Here is a 15,544-nt window from a genome sequence, read left to right on the forward strand (position 1 = left end):
GCGGATCTTTTAAGTAGAAGACAAAATAATGTACGAATCACTCTTTTACCACATTTAGAAAATTATTCATACATATTGAAATAATTCATCAGCAGTCATTTGATATTCACTACTAACTACTGGATAAAGGTCTGTTCTAGACCGTTTCATGCATTAGTTTTCAGCCATACGAATCCACTTGCCTTCTGCAGGTTCTCTAATGGCGTCCGTTCTCAACTTGTGTTAGGTAGCCATCTCAGTCGGGAATGTAGCAAAATACTTCCTTGGCGCATCTACTCTCCACTCACCTGGCTATACGTCCCGCCCATTTCCACTTTATTTTCGTTACAGTCATAATTACGACTTCCACTACAGTATGTTCCCTAACAAATTTGTTTTCGTGTCTCTCGTAGTAACCCAACATCGATCTCTGTACTGTTTTCTGGGACACCTTCGGTTTTTTAATGATTTCGCATTAAAAGTTCATACCCCATTGCCATAACTAAAAATTGGTAGTACACACTGATCATAAAATTTAGTTTCCGGACACGCTGGAATTTCTTTTGTTACGCAATTTTGTTTCCCAAAAAGCTCAACAACACATTTTTAGACTTCTGTTTATTTATTTTCCTGTTCATGCCGTTATTTTCTTAAAATGTTCTGAATCTAAAAAACTCGTGCACTAGTTACATGACTCCATTCTTGATCTATAAAAGTTTGTTTGCGATACGTTAGTTATATATTAATTACGTCTTACTTTAATATTTGTTTTGTAAATGAAACGGCCTTTCCTTGCTGGAACTGTAATTTATTTTTCCCAGACGCGTTTCGTTGTTTTTTTTCCCCTCCTTTCTCAAAGGCATTTTCAGTGGGATCTAGACCATTACAGTTTTGTTTTGATGTGTATTATTTTTAGATTATCAAACAGGTCACGTCGCGTTTCTTTTATGTAAACAAGAAATTACTTAGAGTTTGTTGGCATCCGCGTTTCCTCTTACCTGGTCTGGAGGTCGCACTACCACTTAGTTTCCGAAACATGAAAAGGTAGTGCGACCTCCAGAACAGATGAGAGGAAACGCAGATGCCAACAAACTGTAAGTAATTACTTATTTACATAAAAAAAGAGACGTGAACTGTTTGATGACGTAAAAAACACATAGCAAAACAAAACTGTATCGTTCTAAATCCCATGAAGATGTCTAAAAGAAACACATCTAGGAGAAATAAATTACAGTTGCAGCAATAAAAGGCGGTTTTATTTATAATACAAATATTTCTGTGCCTGTTGCGTAAGATGGCTATGCAAACAAACTTGTCTTACTTTAATTGATTTCAAAGTCTACGTTCAAAATTGTTCTCTTAAATTCTTCCATTCGTTGTCAAGGTTTATCTCCACTAAAGGCAAGAAATATAATTCCATCAACAAAACGGAGTTCAGATATAAACTACTTACCTGCAGACCTTTTTCGCTTTCCATGATGAAGGATCTGATATCTACTTCATATCTGCTGAAAATAATTTTGACGACATTTAATAGAAATGGTTAATAGTGCGTAAAAGATTAAATGGTGTTACTGCGGCTGCATGGTGCCAAATTATTTCATTGGGGGAATTTTATTTATTTACGAGTGGAGGAGAGGTGCGTCATTCTATTCTGTTGTTGTACCTACCACCATTTATACTAACAGTCGTTATCGTTCGGTTAACAGACACAATATATAAATGTGTTCCGCCGCAGCCATAGAACACAATGACCCATCTCTCGGTCTGTAATGGAAACAAGATAGCCTGTCATTCTATATAACAGCCGTGCGCCAGACACTTCCGTAGCACGAGGAAAAACTTGTCTCGCCAGTCGGAAGGAACCTTTCAGGGGTTTCTCCTGTGCAGCCTGCAAGGTTCTCACACTCTGTAAAAAGGCCAAGGTGCGCTTGCCTAACAATGAGCCTAGGCTGACCTGAATGAAATGCTGAACGCAGAGCAGCCGGCAAACGGTCGTGACGAGGTGGGAGCGAGAGGTTCTTTGCAGGCGGTGGGGTGCGCGTGTCGGCTTCAAAGGACGAGGGAGGACGCCGGTTTCGAACGCAGGCGAACAAGCTTCGCTGGCAAATTTCTCCTCAAATCTATACTTCTTCTCTTGCTGAAATTAAAACTCGTCATTTTTATTTATTTTTATTCGTTCTTTCTGCAGTGCCCGTGCCAGAAGTATCTGCAGCGTGGATCTCTAAGAAATGTCTTTTTCGCTACGTGTTTACGAATTGTATAACCTCTGTTCTGTGTTTTTCCATTTTGTAACAGATTTTTGCCCGTTGGGTATAGTGAGAAAACGTGTTTGGCGCAGTGGGGCAACCGATGCGTTGGATGACTTCCACTACTCTCGAAATTGTGAATAATACTTTAAACCGAAGTCAGCAGTTAATCTCTTGTAGCAAACAGCAAGAGCTCTCATCGAGTAAAACTGAAGTGATATCAGGTGTTCCCCAGGGAAGCGTCCTGGGACCTCTGCTGTTCCTGATCGATATAAATGACCTGGGTGACAATCTGAGCAGTTCTCTTAGGTTGTTAGCAGATGATGCTGTAATTTACCGTCTATTAAGGTCATCCGAAGACCAGTATCAGTTGCAAAGCGATTTAGAAAAGATTGCTGTATGGTGTGGCAGGTGGCAGTTGACGCTAAATAACGAAAAGTGTGAGGTGATCCACATGAGTTCCAAAATAAATCCGTTGGAATTCGATTACTCGATAAATAGTACAATTCTCAAGGCTGTCAATTCAACTAAGTACCTGGGTGTTAAAATTACGAACAACTTCAGTTGGAAAGACCACATAGATAATATTGTGGGGAAGGCGAGCGAAAAGTTGAGTTTCATTGGCAGGACACTTAGAAGATGCAACAAGTCCACTAAAGAGACAGCTTACACTACACTCGTTCGTCCTCTGTTTGAATATTGCTGCACGGTGTAGGATCCTTACCAGGTGGGATTGACGGAGGACATCGAAAGGGTGCAAAAAAGGGCAGCTCGTTTTGTATTATCACATAATAGGGGGGAGAGTGTGGCAGATATGATACGCGAGTTGGGATGGAAGTCATTAAAGCAAAGACGTTTTTCGTCGCGGCGAGATCTATTTACGAAATTTCAGTCACCAACTTTCTGTTCTGAATGCGAAAATATTTTGTTGAGCCCAACCTACATAGGTAGGAATGATCATCAAAATAAAATAAATCGGAGCTCGAACAGAAAGGTTTAGGTGTTCATTTTTCCCGCGCGCTGTTCAGGAGTGTAATGGTAGAGAGATAGTATGATTGTGGTTCGATTAACCCTCTGCCAAGCACTTAAATGTGAATTGCAGAGTAATCATGTAGATGTAGAACTGTCAGATTTACTATATACTGTGCCCATAGGGAATCTCTTTCGAAAAGGTGAATGACGTATTAACAGCAATAAGAATTCAGATATAATGAAGAGATTCATCAAAAGTTTTCTCTGGAGTGAATTTTTAAATCGCGGCGAATTATGGACAATCAAAAAGAAAGAAGAAAAATACTTGTATAGTTCTGGAAAAAAATACTAAAAGTTAAATGAACTGACAGAATTACAAATGAGTAAGTACTTCTAAGAAAAGGCGAGGAAGATAACCTAGTGGAAATTAGCAGAATGTGGAAAACGTTTGGCTGTGACATATACAGGCTGTAACTGGTATTAAGTGCACGTATTTTAAATGTCATTCCTTAATATGTACACACATAATTGTGTTCGTTGTTTTTTGGTCTGCGTTGAACAGTCTTCTACAAACACGTCACAAACTTAACGACCTGGTGTTTTCTGCAGGGTCATACTTCACCTCTAAGTGGACTATACGTGTCAGTATAGACTAACCATTTTCCCTTCACGCGTCTACACTTCAGCGCCTGACCTGCTGCCCAGGGAAAAATAATAGCTAATAGCTAGCTCTTGTAACGTATACTTCCAGGTACTAACCACCCTAAAATGGCTGTAACTATCAGTCTCAAAATTGCGTAAATACTGATTTAATGTTGTTCAGTATACCGTCCTCAGTCACTAATAGAAATATTTGTACTCATACCCGTTACACCCTCTATTGCGAAGAAATTACCAGCAACGAAAGGTCGTTGACGGAAAGCTTACAAGGAAGAGAAGAAAAGGAAGTAGAAGGCTGAATGACATAAAGGACGAAAATACCAGCACATGAAGGAAGAATCACAGGAGAGCAGGAAGTAGAGACATTCCAATCTATAACTATCGTGAGACAGACATACCAAAGAAGAAGAAATATGCCAGTGACGAGGCTACTGCTCACACGTAAGCTGCGTTTTACACCATCCTGGAATAAGTATTGTCACGTCATAGCCACAATAAAGTCCAAATCCGAAAGCAGCTGTACGACATGAAGCTGCACTTTTTCTATGACATCTGTATGTATACAAGTAATCCTGCCCATTTTTCAAATGGTTCAAATGGCTCTGAGCACTATGGGACTTAACATCTGAGATCATAAGTCCCCTGGAACTGAGAACTACTTAAACCTGACTAACCTAAGGACATCACACACATCCATGCCCGAGGCAGGATTCGAACCTGCGACCTTAGCGATTTCGCGGTTCCAGACGGTAGCGCCTAGAACCGCTCGGCCACACCGGCCGGCGCCCGTTTTTCACGTCTTAATGTTGGTAATAGGTGTATCTGGAAACACGTTCCAGTGTTGATAAATAAAACACTGGTGTTTTTGAATATGTTATTCAAGAAATGCCATACCGCTTCCCGGCCAAGAACGTTTCTTTCGCCCTCCTACTCCCACCCACATAACCAGTTCGCCACGACGACCTTACGATGGTTCGCTCGCAAATGTACGTTCCTACTTTCTCTTCCCTTCCTCCCGAAGAGAATACATCGATCGTCAACCTTGACACAAAGCCCCGACTTGGCTGAGAACAAAACGCGGCTCCATTCGTGCGCTTCCATCCACGATGTGCCTCCGCCCATTGTCTTCCTGCGGCACGATATAGAGCTGTTAATTGATCACACGTAGACCTATGCGCATAGAGGCCGCATTCAAGTTGGCGAATGCTGTCAGTTTGTGTTGAACCCGTCCGTCTGTTGTGATGCGCATAGCTCATTCCAGTACATTTACATTCTAACAATGGTTCAGACGTCTGCTGTCAAGAGATAAAGATCGCTTCTGGCTGTGTTTGCTTGCGGACGGCCTTCTGCGGACTCTCCCCATAGTCTGAAAACGAATCTATATAGAAGCGAACTCATTCTATCCGATAGTTTTGGGATAGCAGCAGCAGCAGCTTCGTCCTCTGGGTGACTATTTTGCGTATTCTCGGAATGGCTCAAAAATTCCGACAAAACACGCAGCATGCATCCGTAAGTGAATTCTCGTACTGAACATGACATGCCCAAGCACTCATTCGTTACCACGATCGATCTGTGCCGGAAATGGGTAACGGATTAGAATCATTTTTCTCAAACATCGCTGAATCTACAAATATACAGTCTGAAAAAAATGTGAAGCATGTATAAGGGAGGAAGAAACGAAATGAAACGGCACGAGTTGAGAGGGTATGTGAATGTTGTTTCGGCGATTACAAAATCGAATCAAATTTACAAAGAACCTAGCAGTTTGAGCCCACATATCAGTATGTCGTTGCACCTCACTTAAATCTTGATAACCTGCCATTGTAGCAGCAGTAACCGATCTAACAACTGAGCCAGACACTTGTCTTATATACGGGTTGCCGTCCGCAACGCCATGTTCTGCCTGTTTGAGCATCACGGGGAGTCTTACTGTTTAAATGCGTTCCAAAATGGGTCACCCACCATATTACTTGTTCCTACATACTCTGATGCGCCAAAGAAACTGGTATAGGCATACGTATTAAATACAGAGATATGTAAACAGGCGGAATATGGCGTTGCGGACGGCAACGCGTATATAAGACAAGTGTCTGCCGCAGTTGTTAGATCGGTTACTGCTGCTACAATGGCAGGTTATCAAGATTTAAGTGAATTTCAACGTGGTGTTATAGTCGGCGCACGAGCGGTGGAACACAGCATCTCCGAGGTTGCGATGAAGTGCGGATTATCCCGTACGACCATTTCACAAGTGTACCGCGAATATCAGGAGTCCGGTAAAATGTCAAAGCTCCGGCAGCGCTGCGGCCGGAAAATGATCCTGCAAGAACGGGACCAACGACGACTCAAGAGAATCGTTCAGCGTCACAGAAGTGCAACCCTTCGGCAAAGTGCTGCAGATTTCAATGCTGGACCATCAGCAAGTGTCAGCGTGCGAACCATTCGACGAAACAACATCGATATGGGCTTGCGGAGCCGAAGGCCCCCTCGTGTAGACTTCATGACTGCACGACACACAGCTTTATGCCACGCCTGGGCCCGTCAGCACCGACATACGACTGTTTATGACTAGAAACATGCTGCCTGGTCGGAGAGCCTTGTTTCAAATTGTATCGAGCGGATGGACGTGTGCGGATGTGGAGACAACCTCAGGAATCCATGAACCTTGCATGTCAGCAGGGGACTGTTCAAGCTGGTGGAGGCTCTGTAATGGTGTGGGGCGTGTGCAGTTGGAATGATATGAGACCCCCGATACGTCTAGATACGACTCTGACATGTGACACATACGTAAGCATCGTGTCTGATCACCTGCATCCATCCATGTCCATTGTGCATTCCGACGGACTTGGGCAATTCCAACAGGACAATGCGATACCCCACACGTCCAGAATTGCTACAGATTGGCTCCAGGAACATTCTTCTGAGTTTAAACACTTCTGCTGGCCACCAAACTACCCAGACATGAACATTATTGAGCATATCTGGGATGCCTTACAACATGCTGTTCAAACAACATGCTGTTCAAAAGAGATATCTACCACCTCATATTCTTACGGATTTATGGACAGCCTTGCGGGATTCATGGTGTCTCTTCCCTCCAGCTCTACTTCTGACATTAGTCGAGACCATGTCACGACGTGTTACGGCACTTCTGCGTGGTCGCGGGCCCTACACGACACTAGGCAGGTGTACCAGTTTCTTTGGCTCTTTGGCTCTCGCGAAATAAGCACGGCGGTAAAAAGGAGAACCACGAACTCATTCAGGTGTTTACCGACAATCGTCTTCCCCGCGCACAATTCGTAAATTTTCCTCTTACACCGAACGGCTAAAACGGTGCCAAGTGCACGATCCCAGTTGCAGGCTGTCTGTCCGACGGCTTCCAGGGGCAACAAAAATTTGATTTTCAATATTTCATATAATTATTGAATAAATTTAAAATGCTATCACAATCTATTCATAAAGAAGTATAGTCTTACCTTAAAGTTTTAGCACAGTAAGTCAGGTTTTAAAGGTATAATTTCTGTATATGTCTTCAGGCAGCGTAACCCACGGCGCACAAATCAGCCAGGCTGAATTCATCCAGTATTTGAAAATGAGAACACTTAGCGACTTCCAACAAACTTTACTCATAATGTCAAACGTTTTTGAAATTTTTTTCTCTGGCACTACCCACAAAATAATGAAAGGAAAACAGTTTATTGCTTACTGTCTCATATAACACTGAATTTGCCTGCAAAATTGTATCTTTTTACGACACACAGTTCGATGGATATGACGTTTTATCCATGAGACTTACAAGGGGAGGCCACCACGTTTGGAACGCGGATTTACTGCAAACTTCGTACACTCGTAGTACTACATTAGGACAACAAAATGTGTAAGCAATAATACGTACTTCTCTAGCGTTATTGAGAAAATCACAAGATAATTTCGACCGTCAAATGTCGTCAAATATATATACCAGTGCGTGGCCATTTTGACCAGGAAGCGCCGCCAGCCGAGTGGTTAGCGTTCAAGTCCCGTAATCACTGGGTCGCTGGATCGACTCCCATTAGTCAGTTTTTTTTTTATTTCTAACACAGTCATTTTCTTTACTATTTATAGTACAATTGATGTAATGGGTAAAATATGTGTAATCGGATGAACTTTTATTAAATTTACAATGTTATTTGGCAGTCTACAAATTTTTATGACAAATTATTTAATATTCAAAATTACCGACTAGTAAACGACCAAACGCAGAAAGTGGTACTGAAAATGTGTGCTTGTCCGTTTCTTCAAAATTGTTCGTATTTAATCGAAAGAGAACGAGAAATTGCTTCTCGTGAAGACGCTATTAAAATACACTCGATACTGCATGACCAATGATGAGCGCCAATATTTAAGGAAATGCTGCGTTATGCACGGTTTGCTTCCAAATTATCGGCTGAAAGAGAGGTTTTTGAAAATGTTAACGAGGTTTGTTTTTCCACAGAAAACCTCAAAACATCTTGCGTGTGCGGAAACATAGCATTTATTCAATGCAGCTGGTGCCGTTTAACTTTGTTTTCCATGTTTTTACGAAAAATACCATCCCGCAACTTGTAATGTCGAAAGCGACGATTAATTGTACATCTTTCGAAAGCCGTCTGTGCCGGTCAAAACTTGGGGGTAACAAGTCGTTTCGGGCTCCTTCCAGGTATAAGGGGTTTCTCAAATCACGGACAAGCATAAATTTTCAGTATCACTTTATGCGTTTGGCCGTTTACTAGTCGGTAGTTATGAATATTAGCCGGCTGAAGTGGCCGCGCGGTTCTGGCGCTGCGGTCTGGAACCGCGAGACCGCTACGGTCGCAGGTTCGAATCCTGCCTCGGGCATGGATGTGTGTGATGTCCTTAGGTTAGTTAGGTTTAACTGGTTCTAGGGGCTAATGACCTCAGCAGTTGAGTCCCATAGTGCTCAGAGCCATTTGAACCATTTATGAATATTATATTATTTGTGATAATAAAAATTTGTAGACTGCCAAATAACATCGAAAATTTAATAAAAGTTCATCCGACTATACGTATTTTTCCCATTACAACAACTTTAATATAAATAGCAAAGAAAATGACTGTGTTAGAAATTAAAAAAAAAAACTGACTAGCGGGACTCGATCCAGCGACCCAGCGATTACGGGGCTTGAACGCTAACCACTTTTTTGTTGATCGTTGTGTTTGGTCGTTGCGGACGTCACATGACATCCGTTCAAGTTCGTTTGTTGATCCTTCCACTCAGTTTTTTATTACAGAGGCCTACCAGATCTCTGACCGAACACGCTGAGCTACCGTGCCGGCTTTTTTTTTATCTCATTTTGTTCCTTATTGTTCGTTCTATTTGCTCGGGGCGGACGTCCCATGATGCTTGTTGAAGTTCCTGGTGGGTACATTAACTCAGTTTTTTTTATTACAGAGGGCAGCTAACCCTCTGACCGAACACGCTGAGCTACCCCACTTGGCTGCCGGCGCTTCCTGGTAAAAATAGCCACGCACTGATATACACTCCTGGAAATGGAAAAAAGAACACATTGACACCGGTGTGTCAGACCCACCATACTTGCTCCGGACACTGCGAGAGGGCTGTACAAGCAATGATCACACGCACGGCACAGCGGACACACCAGGAACCGCGGTGTTGGCCGTCGAATGGCGCTAGCTGCGCAGCATTTGTGCACCGCCGCCGTCAGTGTCAGCCAGTTTGCCGTGGCATACGGAGCTCCATCGCAGTCTTTAACACTGGTAGCATGCCGCGACAGCGTGGACGTGAACCGTATGTGCAGTTGACGGACTTTGAGCGAGGGCGTATAGTGGGCATGCGGGAGGCCGGGTGGACGTACCGCCGAATTGCTCAACACGTGGGGCGTGAGGTCTCCACAGTACATCGATGTTGTCGCCAGTGGTCGGCGGAAGGTGCACGTGCCCGTCGACCTGGGACTGGACCGCAGCGACGCACGGATGCACGCCAAGACCGTAGGATCCTACGCAGTGCCGTAGGGGACTGCACCGCCACTTCCCAGCAAATTAGGGACACTGTTGCTCCTGGGGTATCGGCGAGGACCATTCGCAACCGTCTCCATGAAGCTGGGCTACGGTCCCGCACACCGTTAGGCCGTCTTCCGCTCACGCCCCAACATCGTGCAGCCCGCCTCCAGTGGTTTCGCGACAGGCGTGAATGGAGGGACGAATGGAGACGTGTCGTCTTCAGCGATGAGAGTCGCTTCTGCCTTGGTGCCAATGATGGTCGTATTGGTGTTTGGCACCGTGCAGGTGAGCGCCACAATCAGGACTGCATACGACCGAGGCACACAGGGCCAACACCCGGCATCATGGTGTGGGGAGCGATCTCCTACACTGGCCGTACACCACTGGTGATCGTCGAGGGGACACTGAATAGTGCACGGTACATCCAAACCGTCATCGAACCCATCGTTCTACCATTCCTAGACCGGCAAGGGAACTTGCTGTTCCAACAGGACAATGCACGTCCGCATGTATCCCGTGCCACCCAACGTGCTCTAGAAGGTGTAAGTCAACTACCCTGGCCAGCAAGATCTCCGGATCTGTCCCCCATTGAGCATGTTTGGGACTGGATGAAGCGTCGTCTCACGCGGTCTGCAAGTCCAGCACGAACGCTGGTCCAACTGAGGCGCCAGGTGGAAATGGCATGGCAAGCCGTTCCACAGGACTACATCCAGCATCTCTACGATCGTCTCCATGGGAGAATAGCAGCCTGCATTGCTGCGAAAGGTGGATATACACTGTACTAGTGCCGACATTGTGCATGCTCTGTTGCCTGTGTCTATGTGCCTGTGGTTCTGTCAGTGTGATCATGTGATGTATCTGACCCCAGGAATGTGTCAATAAAGTTTCCCCTTCCTGGGACAATGAATTCACGGTGTTCTTATTTCAATTTCCAGGAGTGTATATATATTTGACGATCGAAATTATCTTGTGATTTTTCTCAATAACGCTAGAGAAGTACGCGCTACTGCTTACACATTTTGTTGTTCTAATGGAGTACTACGAGTGTACGAAGTTTGCAGGAAATCCGCGTTCCAAACGTCGTGGCCTCCCCTTATTAGATTCTTTAAAGAATCGGGAGTTTCCAGAATGAGATTTTCACTCTGCAGCGGAGTGTGCGCTGATATGAAACTTCCTGGCAGATTAAAACTGTGTGCCCGACCGAGACTCGAACTCGGGACCTTTGCCTTTCGCGGGCAAGTGCTCTAAAGTGCTGTAAAGTTTGGAAGGTAGGAGACGAGGTACTGGCAGAAGTAAAGCTGTGAGTACCGGGCGTGAGTCGTGCTTCGGTAGCTCAGTTGGTAGAGCACTTGCCCGCGAAAGGCAAAGGTCCCGAGTTCGAGTCTCGGTCGGGCGCACAGTTTTAATCTGCCAGGAAGTTTCAATCGGGAGTTTACTTGCATTCTTCTAATTAAGAAGCGATGTATTCCATAGTCAAAGCAATATACATAGCGTCTGAAAATAAGGTACGGAAATTGTACGAAGAATTTGGTAAGATCCAAAACCTTATTTCCAGCTTTCTTCCACCGAGGGAAGCCTGTTGGGAAATTCGATACAGTATCGCAAGTTCAGCGGCGAGCTACTTCTCCTCCCAGGTGGCACGTTGCTGGCCGGCCGATAACAGGGTGATGCAGTGCCATACATTTAGCGATCCACATCAAACTCCACAACTTAGAAACAGCTGTTATACAATGACTCGCATAACGCATCCATGTGGCGTAATCTGATACCGTGTGATTCCCACTGACGCTCTGCTGACTGCACTCAGTTCATTAATAAAAATTTCCATCACTTCTGCACAGCCACAGCATTTTCTTCTGTGGTTTTGAATCCTCTTAAGCACTTCACCATTAATGGTTTTTGTGCATATCGTGGTTGGTTGGTTGGTTTGGGGAAGGAGACCAGACAGCGAGGTCATCGGTCTCATCGGATTAGGGAAGGACGGGGAAGGAAGTCGGCCGTGCCCTTTGAAAGGAACCATCCCGGCATTTGCCTGGAGCGATTTAGGGAAATCACGGAAAACCTAAATCAGGATGGCCGGACGCGGGATTGAACCGTCGTCCTCCCGAATGCGAGTCCAGTGTCTAACCACTGCGCCACCTCGCTCGGTGCATATCGTGTTCTTCGTCGTAGTACCTGAAGATGTGAATAACAATTATTACATTTAAATACTTGTGTAAAGTATTTCCGGGGCCATAGTGGTTTCGACTAATTGGTCATTTTCAACAGTCTTATTAAAAAAGTTAATTTATGACTATATACAAGAAAACAAAGATATTAAATTGATGAACTACAGAAGTATGTTGTTAAACTACATGTACACGTATCTCTGTATCTGTAGATATTCTGCCTGCCTGTCTTTCTGTGTGCGAAGGCTGATCTCGGGAACTACTGTCGGGATTTAGATACGGTTTTCACTAATAGGTAGATTAATTCACGCGGAATGGTTGCGAATATAATTTATTACCGCTGCGCCAGAAAAGTCCACCGGCCGTAGATGCTTACAAGGGAACCTCCCCATCGCACCCCCCTCATATTTAGTTACAAGTTGGCACAGTGGATAGGCCTTGATAAACTGAACACAGATCAATTGAGAAAACAGGAAGAAGTTGCGTGGAACTGTGAAAAAATAAGCAAAATATACAAACTGAGAAGTCCATGGGCCACATAAGCAACATAATAGACAATGTGAGCTTAGGTGCGATGTGGTCTCGTTGTAGCGTGAGCAGCTGCAGAAGGAGAGGTCCTCGGTTCAAGTCTTCCCTCGACTAAAAATTTTACTTTCTTTATTTTTTCATAGTTATTATCTGTCCGTTCGTTCATTGACATCTCTGTTCACTGTAATAAGTTTAGTGTCTGTGTTTCGGGACCGCATCACAAAACCGTGCGATTAGTAGACGAAAGGACGTGCCTCTCCAATGGGAACAGAAAACATTTGATCGCAAGGTCATAGGTCAACCGATTCCTCCACAGGAAAACACATCTGATATATTCTATACGACACTGGTGACGGCATGTGCGTCACATGACAGGAATATGTTGTCGACCCACCTAACTTGTACACTTGGCGAATGGGTAAAAAGATTCTTCTACCTTGCCCGATTTAGGTTTTCTTGTGGATATGATAATCACTCCCAAAAAAGTGATGAAAACATAAGAGTTTGTCACATAAACAGAAAATAAAAAATTAAACTCTTCACTAGATAGAAGATTTGAACCAAGGACCTTTCGTTCCGCAGCTGCTCACGTTACCACGAGACCACGGCGCTCCTACGTTCCTATCGTCCTTAATGTTGCTTATCTTCCCTTGAACTACTCAGTTTGTATATTTTGCTTATTTTTTCACAGTTCCACACAACTTCTTCCAGTTTTCTCATTTGATCTGTGTTCAGTTTTTCAAGGCCTATCCACTGTGCCAACTTATAACTAAATCTGAGGGGGGTGCGATGGGGAGGTTCCCTTGTTAGTGGTACCCGTGCGAAGTGAGGCGGATCATTAGTGCCGTTTCATAGTGATCGCACGGAATGCGCCTTGGCTTCAGGCTGAGTCAGAATATGGCGATATGAAGTACTTCATATGACAGAAATAATTGAACTGGGAATATTAGGCCCAGACACTTTCTGCAGCTTGGTGTGTCTCACGAGAACTGTCTGTCATTAATGGTATTCATAACTTTCAATTACTATTCACAAACCAAGCAATGATGATACTTTCTAAGGAACATGATAGTATCGCTACTCATTTTGTACAATATATCAGTGGCGGCACATAAATGAACCTTCAAATCTCTTCTCGAACATTTTGCCGGCTCGAAAAATGAACCCTCCATTCTGTCAGTTCCTTTAATTTTGTTTTGTAAAACTGACCCGAGAGTCATTGCACACCACGAGAATTACGTAGCGATCTCCGTGATCGTACTAGCCTCTCTTTCAGTATTCTCACTACTGACATCTTCAACTTCTGTAGTCCTGTCTTCCTCAGTTGCGTGTAATATTACGGTATATTGATAATTTTTACTTATGGACCGTCTGACAGCAACTGAATAAAACACAATTTTAGTGCCATATGCGTTTCGCCTTTACTTTCTGCAAGGCATCATCAGTGGCAGGTTGCGTGGACAGTTTCTTACATATTACGCTCCTGTTGCATTTTTGGTGTTGTTCTTCTTCTTATGAATTTCAATTTACGGTTTTTTCCCACATTCCACAGCGTTTCAAGCGTTCAGTTCATAGTGCTGTGGAATGTGGGAAAAAACCGCAAATTGGCATTCATAAGAAGAAGAGCACCACCAAAAGCGCAACACGAGCGTAATATGTAAGAAATTGTCCACGCAACCTGCCACTGATGATGCCTTGCAGAACGTAAAGGCGAAACGCGTATGGCATTAAAATTGTGTTTTATTCAGTTGCTGTCAGACGTCCATAAGCAAAAATTATCAGTATACCGTAATATTCTCACTACTCTTTCCGTATTAGCACCAAATAAAGCAGTCACCAACGTGAAGGTCACATTGCTGTACTGGGCATGGTTATATTTTACGTGTAGCTATTTTCCTTCGACTTGATATCTGTTTCTTTTTTTCACAATCCGAATTGGAAACCGCAGTGAAAATCAAAAATGTTGTAGTTGCAACATTTGGCTACTCCCTCCAACTTCTGCTCTACATTGTTGCTGCTCCAACTTAGGCACTTTTCGTAGCCTGATACCAACTTTCCAACACCCTCGTCATAGAAGACGGCCGCCAATTCTCTACGCTCTTCTGCAGCTCGTTGTCTGTGCCAAAATGCTGTCCTCGTAGCCAGCAGTTCTTGTGAACAGAGAGATAAAAATCAGAGGTAGCCGAAGGCTGTATGGTGGGTGATCAAACACTGCAATGCTGCAGGAGCGTCTTAAGTGCAGCTGCAGTGTGAGCCCTTCCTTGTCATGAAGAAGGGCAATGCCTCATAATAACATTCCTCTTTGCTTGTTCTCGAATCGTCTCATCCACTTGCTGAACAAGACCATTGGTTGACACCGCGTCCTTCTCTGACCACCTGCATCATGGACACCTGAACGTCCTGCCTGAAAGTTCCCACAACATTGCCGCACTTTGCTGTCACGCATGACAGTCGCGTTATGTGGGTTGCATAAAATCAGGCGGAACCCCGTTCCATGAAGAAACGCACTTCACACATGGTGGGAGGCTCTATTATTGTAGGCATCTTTACGCGCTCACTGTGAACTGAGAACTGAAAAATGCGACATGACACGATCGATGGGTGTACTAGACACACTGCATAATACGTCTGTCCAAAGCTTCACAAGAATTTTTCTGTGGTTTTAAGTTCGCGACCGATCGGAATTAAAAGAAAATTGTCCTCGTATTAAACTGAAATCCGAAGTGTGATATACGTTAATTTTTTTCGTCTAAAAACAACCATTGCTAGGGGTGAAAGTCACGTAAACGACCAGAACAGGAAGTTCCTAATAACCAACCAAGAATCAAACTCCAAGCATTAGAATTTGTCGTCTGTCAACAACATACTTCAGAGGCCACGTCCTATATTCTTCTACATATGAGTATATAACAGCCCCAAATAAACGTGCTCGAAATAATGCCATTGGGGAATCTGACATTCTGCAGTTTTCTTCCGATACCGTCTCTTCTG

At 44.0% G+C, this 15,544-nt stretch overlaps 1 protein-coding gene and 1 non-coding gene across 2 annotated transcripts in view; both read left to right on the forward strand.

Moving 5' to 3' along the window:
• The window catches only part of LOC124555477, a 308,379-nt gene that overhangs the window by 151,668 nt on the left and 141,167 nt on the right, over positions 1-15,544 (forward strand). The window lies entirely within an intron of this gene.
• On the forward strand, positions 11,180-11,254 carry Trnas-cga. Its single transcript has one exon. It is a non-coding gene; the product is annotated as a tRNA-Ser (tRNA).

Source organism: Schistocerca americana, chromosome X (assembly GCF_021461395.2).
Source record: "Schistocerca americana isolate TAMUIC-IGC-003095 chromosome X, iqSchAmer2.1, whole genome shotgun sequence".
NCBI lineage: Eukaryota > Metazoa > Arthropoda > Insecta > Orthoptera > Acrididae > Schistocerca > Schistocerca americana.